This window comes from Nelumbo lutea, chromosome 2 (assembly GCF_056320005.1).
Source record: "Nelumbo lutea isolate HS-2025 chromosome 2, American lotus-T2T, whole genome shotgun sequence".
NCBI classification, from domain to species: Eukaryota; Viridiplantae; Streptophyta; class Magnoliopsida; order Proteales; family Nelumbonaceae; genus Nelumbo; species Nelumbo lutea.
The window spans coordinates 63,669,275-63,685,304 of record NC_142685.1 but is presented as its reverse complement, the minus strand read 5'-3'; positions in this window follow the sequence as shown (position 1 = coordinate 63,685,304).

Here is a 16,030-nt window from a genome sequence, read left to right as displayed (position 1 = left end):
CCTCCACAATGACCAAAAGAAAAGTCTGTCATCTTACCCTTCTTTAATCATTTTAAGAAATTCAAGACAAGGGAGATATTCTTCCCATTGGAATAGTTTTATATGGATGACGTGGACAAGAATATTACACATGCAAGTTATCCAGTCAGCCCCTCCCATGCGTAAGATGGGTGGTATGATTTTCCATGCCTGTTAATAACCCTCCAACAGTTGATGTTTAATTAGAAGCAAAGCATGTAGTTACCTATCAATATCTTTAGCTTGTATATGTGTGCATGTGCGTTTGTGTATCATCCTGAGAGTTCAAATCAGCCCCCACATAATTGCCCCTCATAACGTCCCATAGTACATCTCCGCTGTGTATTGGGAATATTTCCTGACGATGACAACATCATTCATCGGGAAATATTCTCAATACACGGCGGGGATGTGCTGTGGGAGAAAATCTTGTGGGGGGCTGATTTGATCTCTCATCCCGAGTTTTCTTTTCTATGAAAGAAGAGAAAAGTATTATTAATAAAGAAAGCAGTCTGGATCAGGTAGATATAACGTTGTAAGCACATCGAATGAGCAGTTAGAAATTTTTTTTGAGATTTGTCCCTTAAAATATTCCCATCCTACTCTTGAAAAAGATTAAAAACCACTTGACAGTTGTATGTGCTTACTATACTGTGCCTACTAGATCCGGTCCCGAAAGAAAGGCCTAAGAGGGGGAGACATATGAAACCTTACTTCGAAGAGAAAGCTATACACACAAGAGAAATAATTCTTAAACATAAACACTATACATTTTTACCATGCTTCACCTACATCTTTTGCCATTGTTATGTATAATCCTTGGTTTATATACACAGTCCTTTCTGAAGATTTCATGGTAGAACCTTTTGCAGAAAGATGTATATATGTGTTGATACCCAAGTGAGATGAACCAAGTAAATTTTGTTATAAAATAACCTTCCATATTTGCTTTGGTTTTTTACAGCTTTTTTTTTTTTTTTTTCAATTGACTAATAGAACTGTATATAGGTCTATGCATGTACTATCATATATATGACACATGAAGCATACGGATCATGATATTTTGAGGATAGAGATCTGTCATGGGATGAGAGTCATATAAGAGATTAGTTCGGCTAAAACTAATTTGATTGAACGCATGGTTTCACTGTATTCATGTTAACCATGTATATATATATATATATATATATATATTCCCATTTCATTTGGTTTTGGAATGCACGATGGAAAATATGCATTCAATAAACATTAATTTGGTATATTTTTACAAAAATATTTGTATTTCAAATCCCATTTCTTTAAAACATATTACACCATCATCGTAAATAACATTACCAAAGGTATAGTGAGTTCCATTACCTACCATTTCAAGCACACCACAAAAAGTGTTATGGAGCTCAACTATCCACTAATCATTGTTCTCATACCACACCTCTAATCTTTCTCTTTCTCTAAGATTATTATTCTCTCGTTCCCACAGGAGCACAAAGAGAATTTATCTTCCTATCTACTATCACTAATTCTGTATTTGGTTGCTGTGCAATTTTATTTACATCACTATACAAATGCTTGGGAGTGCAAATGAAAAGAATGAAAATTCTAATTAGTTTAATTTTGTATTTGATTTTACTTTGTTCTGCTTCACGTCTTAATTTACTTCATCTACACTACAGTCAAATAAAATAAGATAAAAGTTGAAACAAAAGTAGATCCGAATTCTCACCTAAATCATTTGAACTACTATATATGGTTTTGCATCATTGCAACCAAATGCAGCTTAGGCTGCGTTTGGAAACGATGCAAATGGAGTGTAAATCTTAGTTCAGGGTAAATTTGCACTTTGGTTCACTTTTGCCTGTGTTTGGCAACATTACATTTATGCGTTGATAAATGACAGAAAACACATTTTTCAATGCATATTTACATTGATAATAAGATGTAAAAATATATCAATAAAAAAGAAGTAAATTTGCATTCAAGTGGGCTTTTGATAAAAAAATGCATATGCTTTATTGAAATTTGTGTTGTATCCATTACAGCTAAAAGCCTGTTTGGTAAGAAGGTAAAATTGTCAATACAAAACTAACCCAACTTTGCAAATTATATGGACCACTTTATACTACATATTTGCATCGTTTCCAAACGCAGCCTTAAGGCTCAGTTTGTTTGGTAAAGTGCCAACCAGCTGGTTGGTAAGGTCTCCTGTTGATCGTAGCGGAGATTTGGGATCAAGTTCCGCCAGCACCCGGGTTGGGGGGGCTATGTTGTGTAGCTCTTGAAAAGATATATAATATTTGTGGCACAAATTTCGTTTGCATTGGTGTAAAAGCATGGTAACGCAAATAGGCAGAATCTAAATTTTGGTTTACTTATATAATATATATTTTTAATATATTATATACATAATATCTATAATATATATTAAAATATAACTACATATATATAGTGTTGAAATTCGGTTGTAATAAAAAAACGACTCAAAAATTTTAGTTTTGGTTTAGTTTTCCATTTAAAATTTCGATGGTTTTTAAATAAATAAACCGTTTTCTCGCCCCTGTTAGCAGGAATAAAGCAATGGATAGGATTAGGTCTTAGCCAATGGCCTTGTTGTCTAGATGATCAAGTGGCAATTTATTGGTGACCTTGAGAAATCAAGAGTGAAGGAGAACGAACGATGGACAATGCAAGAAACAAGAGAAAACAGAATACACACTATTTTTAAGTGAAGAATCTTTAAAGAATATGAAGGGATTGAAAGAATCACATGACACTAATCCAAATAAAATTTCCATTTCTTCACAATAATGGGAATAATGGGATTACGTCTCCAATGTTAATTAGAGAATTAGCCTAATGTCTTCTTCTTTGTACAAGAGTATAACATCTTCTATTTGTACATAAACAAGACGGTTCATCTTCTAACATCTCGAGTGTCGAGTATTGCATAGACAAAGTAGAGCGGCGGAAAACAGTGTCGTGAGATCCGTGGAAGAGCTAATGCGAGATCCAGGGAACAAGGCCTAAATCAATACCTAGTAGTAGAAAGGCCCAAAAGATCTATGAGATCCAATGAGTGCGAGGCTGGAGATCCGCGAGATCCAATCCTCGTAAGGTCAGCCTATCTCCAAGATCTGCCATGAGCAATCCTGCAATCCCCACAAGTTGTAATCCATAGGCTTGCGATCTATAAGCATTGCAATATCAACAACTATGCGAATATGATCTCACATCTTGTGGAGATCCATCTGACTACGAGGCTAAGCTACCATATTCGACATTGGAAGTGAGATCGCAACTAATTTCCAAATGATCTGACAGTGTAAGTGGATCCCACCTCTATAAGAGGGAATCAAAATATTTCAAATTGAATTTGGATAATTCGAATATTTAACCAGTCAAATTTGAATATTCTATTCATACCAAATAGCTAGTCGGATTCGAATTCGGATATTACCTAATTCGATTCAATAAATATTCAAATTCAATTGATTATTTAATTCTTATATATAATATATAAAAATTTTAAATGTTTTATATAATATATATAATAATTAAATTATATAAATAATTTATATGTTTATATACTTTATATAAATAAAATATTTATTTTATGTATTTATTAATTACCTAAAATAATTAATTAGTCAAATTGGAATCAAATTGAATATTCGAATATTAATTTTCAATATTCTTCGAATATCGAATTTTTTAATCGAATTCAAATTTGGATATTGCTCGGTCCGATTCAAATTCGATTCGTTTACCCCCCTACTCTCAACTCATGAGGAGGACTGAGCAATCTCTAAGACAACTAATTTCTTACAAAACTCGTGTTTTTCCCTCAGTAATACTTTAGTTATCACAAATAAACCATACCTATCAATATGGATTTTTTCTAATTGCATCACCTTTTGTTCCAAGATGCCTCTCACCTAATGGCATTTGATTTCAATATTAGTAAATGTTTGATTCCGTGGGTGTTTATTGTTTTAAATGTTTATTTTAGCAGTTTTACTTTAATTGTTTTTTGCTTTTATTGTTTGGTTGAGCATAATAATTTTAAACGCTTTTTATTTTACAACTCAGATTAGCACCCCATAAAGTATGTCACATAAGCATTTCATTTCAAGAAATGACTAGGTGTTGGGGGAAACAGGAATTTAACATTTCCCCAAATGCCTCATGCAATAAATCCAAGTGTTTCTGCTTTTTGGTGTTTATTTGATAAACATTGAAACCAAATAGTGGTTTTATGCTCAATAAACATAAACACCCATGTGGCATTGATGTGGCGGTGTTTTTTCAATACCAATGGAAGCAAACATCCTCTTGGACTTCAAGGAAAAGCTAGTGTGGTGGTGCTGCTATTCAAATGGCCCCATTGGGGGATTCAAGCTAACTGAAATTCCCATTCTCTCCTCCTACTATCTGCATACCTTCATGCATTCTTGAAATAGTTTGAACTGCAAATAAGTTGAGCCTTTGATTTTGTTTTAGAAAACAAATAGAAGATATTGGCAACACACCTCGTGGTTTGTAGTTTCTGTTGTATTTGTTTCCTATCTCTATAAAAAAGAATTTTATTTATACTTTACAATAGGGGTGCAAATGGATTGGATCATGATCTGATCTAATCCAAATCTAATTCTATTTTTGCTAGATATGTTCCATTTGGATATACCTTGATTCAAATCCAATCCAATCCATTTGCATCCATTTTTTAAAGTATGGTTTTCAAACTATCATTGACTTGGATGGTTAAACTGTTCAGCCCAGAAATTCTCTAGGCAACCAATTCTATTTCACTCTAAAACATTTTGACCCGAGTAGTCAAACTATTGACCTAAATAATAATTTTGACTATTTTATTTTAATTATTATTTTTTAAAATCATAATTCAAACCGGATGATAGATACACACATATGTTTAAATATGTTTATATAAGACCACGGGACCGGGGCTAAAATTTAAATGTGTTTGCCGGGAGTCGCACCGGGTCTATTGGAAGGCAATTATCCTAACCGTTGGACTACAAACGCAAGATGTTATTGGCATATAAATCCATCATTTAGAGCTGAAAGCAATTAATCAGATTCCGATTGGACGCAAGCATAATTGGGCCCATCCTGGGTCGATAAATTTGGAATTGTGTTCAAATATGTTTTGGTGGATCGGAGCCCAGAACCACCTGAGCCCGACAAGACCCAAAAAGCAATGCATACGATAGGGTGCAGCCCTGAATATACAGCCCCAACCCATCATTGGGTGATCCACTGTACCACTTCGTCCTTTTCAGGATGCTTATCATCGTTAGGCATCATGCCGAACTAAGTAGAATTCTGTAGTATAGACCGTATTTCTATATTCTGTGTTTTGGGCGAGCATTTGAATTTATTTGTTAATCTTCAACCGATTGCATGGATATGATCCTCACTATGATGTCAACGGGTGGGCCTCATCAGTGTATCCCTTTTCCATTAGCCTATGGAAATCCTATTTCAAATTGTACAGCACAATAGGAAACATGATTGTTGTTGTAGAAACAGACTGGGCTGACCTATGTAGGGTGATTTGGCCCGACCTGATAATAGAGGGACACGTGGGCACGATCTAACTTACAGAATGATAGTTCATCCCGATGTACCCAAGTCTGAGACAGACCCAGTTCGGATAATTGAACAACTTTGAAACAATCTCACCTCAGAAGCGAATCCACCTCGGGACAAGTTCACTTTGGGGCACAATAACGTCAAGATCACTTTGGTTACCAGGCTCCTTGGCATTCGTAACAGATTGGACCCAGGGGGCATTAGTTCGGGTACTATTTTCCAACCTCCACTTGATAACCTTGAAGATTTCATCACCGGATTCCATGTTTCACGGGATCACGCCTCGTAATAGCTGGCCTTATCTTCTCCGACCGATTCGGACGACAGAGATATGCCTTACCGGCTGGCGCCGTTATCTCCTATTAATTTGGTAACGGACCTCATCACGGCAAGAATCCCGGAACCACTCTGAGGAACCTACGAGGACACCAGTATATAAGGACCCAACCCTTTGGGGGCAGAGGTACGCGCACAATCACTGCTTACTAGCTCTCTTGCTTTCTAAATTGTCTTGAACTCGCACACTACTGACTTAAGCATCAGAGCGACCTCGCTGGGTAAGCACCCCCGGGTTCTCTGATTCTTCCTGTGCAGATCCTCCAAGTCTGTCGTCTACTGGTAGCCACCTCATCTCCAGCTAGGAGCAGCTAGATTGCAACGCATCAGTTTGCAATTGAAATTGGAATGGAAATTAAAATCGTTTGGAATTAGAATGAGAATAACCTATTCTCATATTTTGCTGATTCAAACAGGAATGAGAATGGAAATTAGAATTAGTAAGAATGAGATTTCAATCCCAAAGAAGGGGTGGGGAATGGTCATTCCCTCAAATAGGGGAATGTCATTCCAGCAGGAATGAAAATGAGATTCCAATTCTACCCAATAAAACAACTGGAATTGGAATAACTCATTCAGATTTCGATTCCAAATCCCTATTCCTACGAACCAAATAGGGCCTTAGTTGTGTTAGACTGCTTTTAAAAAATTATGGGCTTCTATGGATGTGTTCAAGATATAAGAAGCATGTTCAAGTTGAAAAAGAAACAAAGGGAATGGAAATATTGCATTGACAGGAGGATGTCAGATTGATCAACTGATGATCTAGTATCCTCAGCAGGAGTCCACATGGTATGTCCCCTAGGGACAGGAAATTTTCTGTGCCATCCAATTATGTTCTAACACATCACACTCTCTTATGTCATTTTGAAACTAATGGAGCTAAGGTTCTAATGGCAGTATGGATGCCAAGTTTTATCAAATACATTTAACACGAACCTACCACTCCCTTCGTTTCATCATTCCCGCTATTCTCTTCCCTTCCCTCCCCACCGCCCCTTCACCTTCACTGACATTAAGCCACGAAACTCATTCATTGTCATTGGAGACAATTCTGCACCCAAGCCGTTGCATCCCTCATCGTCCATCTCTCTTCTCTTCTCCTCCCCATCGCCCCTTCACACATGCATCGTGAATCGTACCCCCAGTCAAAGACAACTTTGCAACCTCCCTTGCCACTCCAATTAATCCGTCCAATCAACCCCCTTCTTTCTATTTTCTTATTCTCTCTCTCTCTCTCTCTATCTCTTCTTCAACCCAAATCTCCTCTACCCATATAACACCACTAAGAACTGCCATTGGAATTGCCACTGTCACAATATCGGAGTTAATGCGACATTAATTTGAATGTTGGAACCATCATATTGTCCCACTTTTGAGGTTAGGTTCTTGTGCCCACCATTTTTATTAGTGCAAAAACAACATACGTTAAGTTGTTAACGTCAATACCTACATGGTTATTGTTTATATAAGCAAATTCAATATTTTCAAGTGTGTTGAGTTCAACTAAACTCATTGTTGGAATCGTTGAAGAGGCCTAGAGATTGAATTGGTAAAGATCTCGGGATGCCTCTTGATGGTGTGATCATGAAAGTCATTCCATTGCCACCTATATCTGAGTACTCGCACTGAGGGATAATGTTGAACACGAAACTAGTAGAGAAAGAGAAGACTTTGCCATCCAATTGGTTCTTAAACTAGAGTTAATAGGGGTAAAAGTCATGATCTGACTGTTGTACAGATCGAGTGGTTGGTTAACATCAAGGCTGCTTGGTGTTATCTGTGCTAGACCATCCATGCTCAAGTCAACACATCGGAAGCCATTGTAGATGAAATCGGAATTTTTTGAGTTTGCAAATGATCCAATCAAAAGCAAAAACATAGACAGCTCTGCAAGCTTAACAAACATGACCAAGTTCCTTCTTGTTGATTTATTGATGAGTGCCATTGTGCCTTTTGAGAACTAATACAAACCATTTTCCATGAAAAGTAACGAGAAAAAGTTTTGCTGTCATCCAAGGGGCCTTTGTCTCAATTTTCTCTCCAATGTTCTTCATGGAAAGAGTGAATGAATTCAGTAGAGTCCTTTGGGAATACTAGTCAGGTCCCTTGTTTCAACTTTTGATTGCGCGAGTTTTCTTTGTAGCCAATAATAACCAAGTCGCAATAGAAAAAAATTGAGTAATTGGTTCTTACAGGGAGATGAAGGCTGTAGATCGTCTTCTACAGCGGTGAGATTCAGACTGTATGTCGATGTTGTATAGAGGCAGTGCAACTCGGGAGAAAGGGAATAATAAGCGAATTAATTATTTTTAATAAATTTTAGAATCTGGACTGTTATTACCGTCAAATTCAAAAGAAAGAGGGGAGGGTGGCATGTTCGGCTGTTATTGGACGAGACAGAAAATTTTCTATCCCTTGGGGACAAACAATGTGAGTTCCCCCAGGAGGGCAATGTCTTGTCAGTGTTTTAGAACACTGCCTAAAACTTGATCTTGGTCAGCTTAACTCAATTCTGTAACAACCCATTTTCCCAACTAAGTCAACAACAAAAACTATATTGAACCTTGTTTACTGATAACAAAACAGGGATATTTTATTAAAATAGCTAATCAACTTCACCTCTAGATAAACTATTTGTCATTGAGTTTGTATTTCTTTGGATAATCTGAACATCATATTAACTCTAGCATCCAAAGATCTTTTGGACAGTGTGTTGAGATAGCAAATCAATCAGCTCATGATCCAGTAACCTTAGTAGGTCAACATGTTGTTAGTCTTTCAGAAGGCTGTCTAAAGGGTAATCCTAGTCAGCTGAACCCAGTTCTATAACAATCCCTTTTTCCAGGTTTGTCAATGACAAACACTTACTAATATTAGACTTTGAATATTGAAAAAAAGGATATTATATTAAAGTAATCAACTTTACCTCTAGCTGTTAGTGAGTTGACATTTCTTTGGACCAATTATGCTAATTAAATTTGGAATCCAAAGATTTTAGCCTTTAAGGACAAACCAATTGGCTTTCCTGTATGAGCATTTTGCTACTCTAAATTGAATTCTAAACAAGCAATGCAATTTTGGTCCCCATTGGTCAATTCCTTTCTGATCACAACTGCCCCAAAAGTTAAAGCTTCATCTACAATTAGGACCTTACATTAGAAAACTCAAAATGAAAAATGAAACTAAAAAAACTCAATACCTCACTGCTCCATCGATAAGGTAACAAAACCCGACCATGTTCACAACCACTAGAATGGAACTACAAATAAAGTGTAGCTCTATACCAATATTTTGATAACACCAATATTTTTCATAGAGAAGACATTACCTGTACAACACGATTAAGTCACCACAGGATAAAGGGACAATTAAGTGTACTTTGGACATATTATATCTATGTGGGACCGAGTTTAATAATTTGATTTCATCATTTGTGCATATATTCATCTTCATTTGATTTTGGGAGAAGTTTTTGTTAGTTAAGTGTTTTGAATTTTGAGAATGGATGATATAATTTGTAATAAAGAATCTAGCAATTTAAAACTAAGTTGTATGTATGACTCAAATGTTTTGAATAGAGAATAAACTTTTTAAGGCTCCGTTTGGTTTATAGGAATAAGGGTCTAGAATCAGAATCAGAATGGGCCTATTTCGATTCCAACTATCTGATTGGATGGAATCAGAATTCCATTCCCATTCCTGTTGGAATGGTATTCCCCCATTTGAGGGAATGGTCATTCCCTTCCCCTCCCTTGGGAATGAAATCTCATTCTCATTCTTGTCTGAACCAAACAAAACAGAATATGGGAATAAGCCATTTTGATTTTGATTCCGATTGCGAACAAAACGGACCCTAAATTTTATTTGTAATTGATGTTTTGAATTTTGTATTTCGTTTCAATTTAGATGAATGTAGAGAAAACACGTTATTTGAAGCAAATTAAAAATAAATCTTAAAAAATACAGGTTATATGGAAAAATACAAAAGCCTCCCCTAACGTTTCTAACAATCATAAAAACCTCCCCTCAAGTTTTACTTTACAAAAACCTCTCTTGAAATTTTGGAAAACTCAACATAAACCACCCTTTGTCACTGTCCTAGATGAAAAACTTTTGATTGATGCATTATTTTTTAAGTACCCATTTTACCCTTTTACCTAGGCAAAATATGGCCTTCTATGTTTTTTTCCAAGTACCCATTATCGATCAAGCAAATGATCAGAATGTATGACTTTGATCAAAATGGAACAATGAGCTTTGAAGAATTTGTTGCTCTTAACAAGTTTCTTCTTGAGGTTGTTCAATAAGCTTTTTTAGACCTAGAAAGGGTCGTGGATTTCTTGTTCCTAATGATGTTTATGAGGCTTTGGTGAAGGTTGGGTTTTCCCTTGACTCTCTTGATTTTTATATAGTTTATGAGAGCTTCAATCAAAAGATGAATGAAAGATTCCCATTGTATGATTTTATAGCACTTTGTATATTTTTACTGAAGATAGGTATCAAGTGTCGAATGAAACTCATATTCATTAAATTACAAGAGACATGCATATATAGACAAGACCGAGACAATTGTAATAGAGAAAATACACGTGGAAAGATATAGTTGTACATGTAACCAACTTTGATTTTACTCTATTATTCTAACCCCTCGCCCTTTAAGTTGGAGCTTCATTGATGCCCAACTTGGATAAGTGTCCAAGGAATGGTCAGCCAGAATAGCCTTTGTAAACAGGTTCGTGGGTTGAGTACTGCCTGACACATGTGTTGTAAGTAAATCACCACGTTGGATAAGGTCACACACAAAGTGATAATCAATCTCGATGTGTTTCATGCGTTCATGAAAAACTGGATTTGTAGCAATGTGAAAAGTAGCTTTGTTATCATAGTAAAGAATTGGAGGTCCGTTCAAAGTAATAGTGAGTTCAGAAAGAACTTGTTGTGACCAGATAATTTTAGAAGATGCAGCAGCCATGGCACGATATTCAGCTTTAGTAGAGGATCATAAAACTATGTATTGTTTCTTAGTCTTTTATAAGATGGGGGGATCCCCAACCAAAGTAAGATAGCCAATAGTGGAGTGGCGAGTAATGGGGCATCTCGCCCAATTAGAATCACAAAAAACTTGGAGTTGAGACTTGCTTGAAGCTAAGAAAAATAACCTAGTAGAGAGTGTGCCTTTAATGTATCAATCAACTCTGAGTGTAGCATCTAAATGTTCTTGATAAGGCTCATGCATGAATTGGCCTAGGTGGTTGGTTGCAAAGCTTAATTCGGGGCGAGTGGTAGTGAGGTAAACAAGTCGGTCTACTAGTCTGTGATATTGGACATGATCTGAGTAAAGTGGACTAGAGCTATCAACAAGGTGATTTTGTTGTTCCCATTGGAGTGGCATAGGGGTTGTAGTCTTGGAGTCCTATATCTTGGATAATATCAAATGCATATTTGTGTTGAATAAGAAAAATTTCAAATGTTGAATGTGTAACTTCAAGGCCCAAGAAGAACCTCTGATTTATTTTTTAACTGATAAACCCAAGTACATCGTGTATGGTCATCAATAATGGTGAGGAAATACAGTGCACCAGAATGTGAGGGCGTCTTGTAGCCACCCCAAATATCACAGTGAATCAGAGAAAAAAAGGAAAAGGGCTACGTGGAGTGCTAATGGGGAATGGTATGTGGACTTGTTTGGCTCTGTGACATGTATCACAATATTTATTCATGCTAGAAGTAGAAATGCCAGGAATGAGCTCCATGCGGGTTTGTGAGGCATGACCCAAGCGTTTGTGCCAAAGCTCAAGACTGATGGAAGTAGTGGAAAGATTTGCAACTAACAGAAGTGGAGTGGGGGAGAAGGTGAAGTGATACATGCCATTGCGAAGTTCACCCGTCCCAATCACAACCTTGGAGTTTTGGTCTTGAAGTGTACAGGGAAGAGGAGAAGAAAAAATAGTTGCACAATTAAGTTGTTGTGTGATTTGCTAGCTGATAACAAATTGCATTTAAATGCAACAATGAACAGAACATCATGCAAAGTGTAAGATCCAATAATGACAGAACCACAAAGGGTGGCATAAGTAACAGAACCATTTGGTGGTAGGATAGGTGTATGAACATGCTTAGAAGAGTGGAAATAAGATGAGCAAGAGATCATGTGATCAGATGCATCGCTATCCATGATCCATTCAATAGATGGTGGAATAGGCTTACTAACAGTGGCAATGGCTGCAAAATTAAGAGATTCAGAGTTCAAGAATGAGATCAATTGAGTATACTAGTGCATGGTGAGTCCAACTATTAGAGATGACTGATCTAGTGAGATAGTAAAAGTGTTAGCAATAGTTGCCCAAGATGCTGATTTATCACTCTTTGAGGTATTGGTTTGTGTAGTAGATTTTCCATTCTTGTGGCAATTCTAGTGAGGTGGGTACCCAACAAGTACATAACACCGATCTTTGGTGTGTCATGTGCGCTTGCAATGTTCACAAAAATATTTGGATCGGGAGTTTCCATTCTTGGATGAATTGGCAACTAAGGTTTCTGCCTCAGGTTGCAAAGTCCAAGAGAGACGAGAATTTAATGGCGTTCTTCCTAGGTAACAAGAGAGTAATCCTTATTTAGTGATGACAAAGGGTCTGTTCCAAGAATACTTGACCGGATTGCATTGAAGCACTCATTCAGTCCCACAAGGAACTGATATAGTTTCTCTTTTTCACGCTCGGATGTTTGGAGCTTTGCAGCTCTGCATGTACAGATTGGATGACTTGTAAGCATGTTTATTTCATCCCATAATGCTTTTAGCTTGGTGAAATAACCGGTTATAGATAGTTCACCTTGTTAAGACAGAGCAATATCACTCTTTAGTTGATGAATTCAGGGAATGTTTCCTTGAGAGAATCTCTCTCGTAATTCTTTCCATATATCGGCGGTTGATTCAATGAAGACAACGCTGTCATAAACTTCTCTTGTTGATGAGTTAAAGATCCATGCAACCACCATGGAGTTGCATTTAATCCAGGCACCAGGATCGAGTGCACTTGATGTCGGATGTGGGAGAGATCCATCAACAAAACCAAACTTATTTTTGGCTCTAAGTGCATTGGTCATCCCGCATTGCCTCATCTGAAAATTATCTCCAGTGAGAGGGCATGAAACCAACACTACTCCCAGATTGTCTGAAGGATGTAGAAAGTATGGAGAATCAATTCCAATCTCCATTCCCAAAAAAAAAAAAAACAGAGGACACCTGACGACAAAACATGAATTTGAATCTTCGAAAAAAGAGATGGAAGAGAAAAAATCTCGGACAAGAGTTGAATATCTTCAAACGAGGGCTGAATCACTGGCGGAAACAAAGGAACCGATGAAACAAGAAAAAAAAAGAGTAGTGGAAATGGTGGATCATTGCTCTGATACCATGAAGATAGGTATCAAGTGACGAATGAAACTCATATTCATTAAATTAGAAGAGACATGTATATATAGACAAGACTGAGAAAGTTGTAACAGAAAAAATACCCGCGGCAAGATACAGTTGTACAAGTAACCAACTTCTATTTTACTCTACTATTCTAACATTTATAGACTGTTAGGAATATATTTAATTCATTTGATACAACTAAGCAAGGCTGAGTAAGACTGGATAGAACCGGTTTGTTTAATGCACTTCCAACTAAAGAATATGAGATATCAAATTACTCCACCATGTTCTCCTCTTTGTCTAAAGATACCCTCGGAATTCTTTTGGTGCTTGAGGAAATTGTGACAGATAGGCATTTTGTGTATGCCTGAGTGTGAAGTTCCTTCTTCATCACTATTCTAGTACATGGATTGAAAGTGAACATGAGATCTGAGATCTATTGTCCATGTTTCTTTGTATAAGCATTATAAGTGTGTATTTATTGTTGGATTTCCAATGAATTGGTGGACATTTTGAGGTAAAAAAAATGGAGTGTTCTCTACCGGATTGGTTTATCAATAGTAAGAACTGCTTGCTTTTACCTTCACAGGTTTGCATACCGTCTCTAGGGCATTTGTCTGAACTCAATGGAATTTCAGAGTGAAAAAAAGGTGGCATGAGTCTGAACTCAATGGAATTTCAGAGAGAAAAACGACGGCATGAGTTTGAACTCGGTGGAGTTTCAAGGAGAAAAAAAGGGTGGTAAATGGGTTATTTCATTTTATGTGACATCATATTCAAAAGGGTAAAATGTGTATTTTAAAGAAATCATGCATCAATCAAATGTTTTCATTTGGGACAATGAGGGAAGGGAGGTTTATGTTGAGTTTTTTAAAAGTTTAAGAGAGGTTTTTGTTAAAGTTAAAGTTGAGGAGAGATTTTTATGATTGTCAGAAACTTCAGGGGAGGTTTTTGTATTTTACCCAAAATATATATATAGATTTCACGTTTGTCGCTAAAAAATACACATCAAACTTATAGTGGTAGTTGGTCCATCTTGTAGTGGCAGTCATAGCTGCCACTATACCTATTTATGGGCCTGACTTTACACTTTGTTGGGCTCATTCTTCGGGTCGGGCCCATTGAACTTTTAGCAAAAGCCAAGCCTAAGCCCGACTCATGAACAAGTCTAATTGTCACTAAAAGTACTTTTAGCGACTGTTTTTTGTTTGTATTGGTAACCAAGAAAACTACTGCTAAAACTTCTAGCGGTAATTTTTTGTTTGTATCGGTAGCCAAGAAAACTACTACTAAAACTTCTAACGATACTTCTTTTAGCGACAATTTGATGACTGCTAGTAAAATTTTTAATAGTAGTTTTGGAGACTTTTAATAGTAGTATGAAAGGAATACAAATACAAATATGTAGAGTGAAAAACCTTCTATTTTGTATGTCTTTTATATGTATTTGTACTTACCTATTTGTTCATATTTGTATTTGTAGTCCTTCCAAATTGAGACTATATATATAATTGTGTTCAGTTTGGGTATGTAGGGCCTACATGTATATGATCCAGTTTTTATTGAACAAAATTTTCCAAGAAAATTATTTAGCATTGGTAGAGGTGTAAATCAGGTCGTGCCGCTTGCAGCCTGCATGCTAGCACGGCCCATATATACTATATATATATTATATAATAATATATTATATCATATATTAATAAAATAAACAATTGTGTTTCGATTTTATTAAATTAATTTATTTAATTATTGTATATATAAGCAATTGTGTACATCAAAATTCATATAAAATTAAAATTTTAATTTTTTTTAATTTTTTCAAATAAATATGCAAGAATAGCTTTGACCCGATCCATGGCCTGACTTGGCCAAGGCTTGGCCCATGGGTCAGCCCGACCTGCAGCACGTGTTAGACAGTTTTGTATGCCCTTAGCTTCAATCAAAATGATGTACTTTATGAGTTTATTGTAAATGAATAAAAGTGCATATTTGATTCATGTTCCCTTGGTATGTTTCTGTGTAATACCCTTAAACTGGACACTTAATGAGACTCGTGTTAGTTTAGAATGTTCACAGCCAGTGGGTCGGTCTGGGGAAACCTATCCTGACAAGGCTGACACTGTGGTGCCACTAAGTCGGTTGGGGTAGCTTGTATCAGCTACCAGGGTGAGACCCTAGGCACACATAGTGTGAGATTAATTGAATCTTTGAACTAGACTAGATTTCCAGTATTGCCCTGGACCTTGGAGATTGATGGGCAAAACTAGAAAGTTACACCCGACCCTAAGACTCAATTATGATACTGCACTAGGTGTCGGATTGGGCTGTCTCTGATGTACCAATCAGTGAGATCCTTAGCGGGGGTCAAAACCTAGGTATGTTGGAACAGTCTGAGAATTCATCTGAGTAGGTGATCATAGTGACATGATCAGCCCCTTTGTCGGACAAAGGTAATGATCGGGGATGCACTCTCACTAATGGAAACCAAGACTGCCGGCAGCCGATTTCAATCGTTGAGATTTGTTTTGCAAAATATATTTTATATGAGATATAAAAGTATATATATATTATGGTTTCGAAATATTTGCAAATATGTTTTAATTCCCGGGATCCACAGATAAGAGAGTGCAACATTGTTCCTTGCAG